This window comes from Doryrhamphus excisus, linkage group LG11 (assembly GCF_037039965.1).
Source record: "Doryrhamphus excisus strain RoL-2023G ecotype Guam linkage group LG11, RoL_Dexc_Guam_v1.1, whole genome shotgun sequence".
NCBI lineage: Eukaryota > Metazoa > Chordata > Actinopteri > Syngnathiformes > Syngnathidae > Doryrhamphus > Doryrhamphus excisus.
In genome coordinates, this window is record NC_136367.1 from 7,476,147 (window position 1) to 7,482,146 (window position 6,000).

Consider the following 6,000-nt stretch of genomic DNA (forward strand, 5'->3'; position numbering starts at 1 on the left):
GGACATGTGGAACTGGGAACTGATTATGGGATGCACTCAATTGTAATCTGATGCATGTTCAAATGAAATAAAACCATTACCATTACCATTACCATTACCATTACCATTACCATTACCATTACCATTCCCAAAAACATCACAACACCCACCCATAACTTCTATCTTCAATTTGACATCGCCACCCTCACTCCATCCCCGCTCATCCGCAACCTTGGTATCCTCCTGGACCCCACCCTTTCATTTGAACCCCACATCAAACAATTAACCCAGACTGCATTGTCCAAATTGTCCATAGGTATGAATGTGAGTGTGAATGGTTGTTTGTCTATATGTGCCCTGTGATTGGCTGGCCACCAGTCCAGGGTGTACCCCGCCTCTCGCCCGAAGACAGCTGGGATAGGTTCCAGCACCCCCGCGACCCTCGTGAGGAAAAAGCGGTAGAAAATGAATGAATGAATGAATGAATGTTTTAGCTTTGTTTTAGCTCTGAATTAATGTATGGATATTGTATTTTAATGCATAGTTTACTGTTTTTACTCAATTCTATTTTTATTTCTTTTTTCTTTACTGTAAAGCGTCTTTGAGTACTCTGAAAAGCACTATACACTATATACTATAAATTACATTATTATTATTATTATTATTATTATTATTATTATTATTATTATTATTATTATTATTATTATTATTATTATTATTATTATTATTATTATTATCCACCCCCAACCCTCTCATCACCATAATGGGCAAAGGGAGAAGGAAGTGGAGGAAGAAGGAAAAAAAAGGAACGGTTGCCCAACCTGAAGCTCACCCATTGCCTGGGACCTGCCCCCCTATCCAAAGACCAAACTGCACATCCGAGACCCAAGACCCATATACACCTCTGGCACAAAGACCTAAGAGAATCAGACCCTAACCCCAGGTTGGCCCACAACAATTCCCGGGCATAAACCCCTGAGCAACAAGCAACTCTGCCAAAGGAACGTGATTGGGGCGATAGCTCAAACATACCCTTACATCAATAAATACGTACATCAAATAAAATAGGATAGGGAACTAATTCATGAAAAGAGAGAGAAAAAATGTAATTAAAAAATAACACCCAAACTGAGGTGAGATAGCTTTGCAGAGGCAGCCAGGAAAAACCATCTGCTCCTCCCTGCTGGTGCGTGGCATCACACGGAATGCAGTGGGAAACGGCGGTACAGAGCAGGACCAAATGGGATGTGATGTGAGCACGTCGCTGCACATATCTTCAGGTGTCAGGTATTATAGTTTAACCAAGATGATACTTTTATTACCTATGAGTTGGCATCCATTATACATACACACAGCATTTATATTTGTTCTATTCTGCTATTATTCATTCATTCATTCTTTTTCTACCGCTTTTCTTCACAAGGGTTGCGGGGGTGCTGGAGCCTATCCCAGCTGCCTTTGGGCGAGAGGCGGGGTACACCCTGGACTGGTGGCCAGCCAATCACAGGGCACATATAGACAAACAACCATTCACACTCACATTCATACCTATGGACAATTTGGAGTGGCCAATTAACCTAGCATGTTTTTGGAATGTGGGAGGAAACCGGAGTACCCGGAGAAAACCCACGCATGCACGGGGAGAACATGCAAACTGAAAGAAAACGAAGTCTCATAACTCACTTTGTAATGCAAATTAATTCACACTCAGTTGCACAAACCTGTGCTTTTGTTTACAATAATGTCAGCATATTAAATTTGTTATTAAATACAATATGAGCGCATTACAATATCATCATCACACCTATTTTCTAATCAATTCACAATTATAGATAACGAAACCAAGACCCAAAACAAACCTCCCTCATCTTCCTCCACCTCCTCTACATCATTTTCATTGTCCTCCTTCTCCTCCTGAGAAGCCTGGCTCTCCTCATCCAGCAAACCATCACACCTTGCCTGGCAAAGCAAAGCAGAGAGCAGCTGAGATTATCATCATCATCATCATCATCATCTAGGAAAGTCAACTTGGACAAGTGTTGAAAAATAGCATAATCGTTAATTTTTAAATTTCATGCTCTCACCCCACCAATATTAGGATAAATGAAAAAAAACATTTGGGCCAAATTTGATCAATATTGATTCATATTTAGAGGTTGGGCTGCACGGCGGTCGAGTGGTTAGCGCATAGACCTCACAGCTAGGAGACCAGATATGATATGATAGATATGTATTTTCTTTTTTAATAAAAGTGGACTTGTGAATGGCGTATAGAAGGGTTTAGATTCTGTTCCACAGATGGCGCTAATGCACACCAAAGCTGCTTGCCAACCGCCAATAAACAACAGAAGAAGAAAAACACCACGAAGAAGAACGCAGTCTGACAACTTTCCGTTTGAGCGGGTACAAGATACCTCAACCGGATTGGGGAAAAGAATATTCCACCCCTGGGAATCCCATTATATATTCATTCGGATGGCACTTTTCTTTGGGAATGAGGTGTATACAAAGGTTACATTCTTTCCCTTTGAGCAAATAACCCGAATGGAATTGGAATATTTGGGTCCATGTATACGTGGCTACTGACTAGTCAATAAAGGTTATGTTTTATTTTTATTTTGCTTTGCGTTCTTAAAATGTGCAATTTCCTAAAAAACGAGCAATTCTGGAAATATTCAGAGGCCTTGAGCAACCTCTAAATATTGTTGAAAAAAATCAAAATTTTGCCCAGTGAGTTTTTATGATATCCTAACACATTTAGAGGGTGAGAGTTGAACATTTCCCCCCCAAAATTTTGACCCCCATATAAGGACCACCATTATTTTCCATGTGAAATAAATAAATATATATGACATCATTAGTGAGAAAATAAATGAGAAAGCTCTTAAGTGAGACAGAAAATAATAAGAGTTAAGCTAACTGCTGGTAATATTGTATTTCTTACCAAACGTCCGGGTCGCGGGGGCAGCAGTCTCAGTAGGGAAGCCCAGACTTCCCGGTCCCCGGCCACCTCCTCCAGCTCCACCGGGAGGACACCAACACGTTCCCAGGCCAGCTGTGAGACATAATCCCTCCAGCGTCTGCCCCGGGACCTTTTCCCGGGGCGGCATGCCCGGAACACCTCACCAGGGAGGCGTCCGGGAGGCATCCGGACTAGATGCCTGAGCCACCTCAACTGACTCATCTCGATGTGGAGGAGAAGCGGCTCTACTCTGAGCCCCTCCCGGATGGCTGAGCTCCTCACCCTATCTCTTTGGGTGAGTCCAGCTACCCTACGGAGGAAACTCATTTCAGCCGCTTGTATCCGCCATCTCACTCTTTCGGTCATGAGCTTTGGGTCATGGGAACATAGATCCATCGGTAAATTGAGAGCTTTGCCTTCTGACTCAGCTCTCTCTTCACCACGACGGTCCGGTACAGCGACCGCATTACTGCCGAGGCTGCACCGATCTGTCTGTCGACCTCACGCTCCCACCTTCCCTGACTCGTGAACAAGACCCCAAGATACTTAAACTCCTCCACCTGGGGCAGGACCTCATTCCCAACCCGGAGGGAGCACTCCACCCTTTTCCGACTGAGAACCATGGCCTCTGATTTGGAGGTACTGAGTCTCATCCCAGACGCTTCACACTCAGATGCAAACCGTCCCAGTAAACGCTGAAGGTCACATCCCGAAGAAGCCATAAGAACCACATCATCTGCAAATAGCAGAGATGAGATCCTCAGGCCCCCGAACCGGACTCCCTCAACACCTTGGCTGCGCCTAGAAATTCTGTCCATGAAAATTGTGAACAGAATCGGTGACAAAGGGCAGCCTTGGCGGAGACCAACGTTTACTGGAAACAGGCTCGACTTACTACTGGCAATACGAACCAGACTCCTGCCCCGTTTGTACAAGGACCTGATAGCACGTAGTAGCGTGCCACCAATCCTGTACTCATGGAGCACCCCCCAAAGGACACCACGAGGGACATGTGCCGTCGTATGCCTTTTCCAGATCCACAAAGCACATGTAGACTGGTTGGGCAAACTCCCATGCAACCTCAAGCACCCTCATGAGGGTGTAGAGCTGGTCCAGTCTTCCACGACCAGGACGAAAACCGCATTGGACCTCTTGTATCAGAGGTTCGGCCAACTTTAGACTTTCCCAGGGAGGCTGAGGAGTGTGACCCCCTATAGTTGGAACACACCCTCCGGTCACCCTTCTTGAAAAGGGGGACCACCACCCCGGTCCTCCAATCCAAAGGTACTGTTCCCGACTTCCACGCAATGTTGAAGAGACGTGTCAGCCAAGACAGTCCCTCAACATCCAGACCCAGTTGGATGTGGTTCAGAAAAGTGGAAAAAGCCCATTAGGTCCCCTTTAAACAACACAATGTTACCCAAAGTCAATCACACGTCTGTGAAATCAAATGCACACAAAATACTGATTACTCATTTTGACTTGTTTTAAGGACAACATCAAAGTTGGATCAGCCTGTCCTGTGTTTTTCTACATACAATTTGAGTGGGATTCAAATATTTGTGTGATTTTGTTGCCAGCACATTCAACGAGCAAAGTATTTACACAAATTAAAAAACCAATGTTTAAATAATTCAGATTTAATTATTTTAGTGTTTCATTTTTTTAAGAAGTGTATATTTTCTACTAGATTTAGTTCAGGAATCTTCGAGTAAAAGTATGGGGTTCATACTTGTGTGTTTCTTATATAATAATTATCACAACACAACACCAGTGAACGTTATTGTGATATTGTTGTATGTCACTTGTGGGTTCCTGGCTGCATGTGTTTGAATCTTGTTCCTGGAACGTGTTCTAGTCGTGACGCCACAGTCAAGACGGCGTCGGTTCCAAAAAACTTTCTGGGGGGTGTCAAAATCACCACTACATTTTACTGGTATTTCATAGTTGTTTATTTGTCAATGGCAGCAGTATGACAAAAACGTTTTGTTAAGTGAGTACTTTCATTTTGTTGTTTTCTTTCAAACTTTTTTTTTGGTGTCATGAAAAAGTGAACACCAAATTCAAGATTCTGGTCCAAGTCCTCACGTTTGTCAGGACATGAAAAAGGAAGCTAAATTGGGTTAGCACTATATTATTATTGATTTAAGAATAGTTTTTCTGCAGGATGAAATCATGGACGTATTGTCACACCTATGATGTTGTAATTCACCAGTGGGCATGCATGATACAGTATGTCTTAAGGGCTGTTAAGGTATGCTGTGATGTATTAAAAAGCATTCAAATCATTGAGTCATTTCACTTTTTGATATTATCTAATAAGATACCACCTGGAACAAATTACAACTTCAATCAAGGGTGTCCAAACCTTTTCTAGCAACGACCACATAGTGAAAACGAAAGGATGTAAAAGACACATTGATATTTTTTAAAACACATGTTGATATGGTATATCGTTAGTCATATGTGCAGTATTTGGAGAAAAAAATTGCATCTCAGTTTTGTGATATAGGTGAAAAAACTTATAATTAGTATCAACTTTGCTCATTTTTTCCCATTTCTGCTGTTTTTAAAATAATATTTCAACTTTCGTAACAAGTTTGTAACTTTAAATTTTAAATGTACTTTTAAAATTTTAATTAACTTTTAATTTTAAATTTAACTTTATTCCTAAAATTTTTAGATTGTCATACATCCACATTTTCTTTCGCAAACCTAATTAAGAAAAATTACAAATTAGTGATTTGTTTCTTATGACGCCAAAATACTTTTAGTTTTCTTTTTTTTTCCTTTCATTACTTTTTGTCTTTACATTTTTTCCCTGCAATAATTCTCATTTTAAAAAAAAAGAGAATGACTTTCTTTTCTTTCTTCGCTTTTCTTTTTTTTTTAATTAATTCTTGATATGGTATATTGTTAGTTATATATGCAGTATTTGGAGAAAAAATTGCATCTCAGTTTTGTGATATAGGTCAAAAAGCTTATAATTAGTATCAACTTCATTCTTTGCTCATTTTTTCCCATTTCTGCTGTTTTTAAATAAAAATGTTTCAACTTTT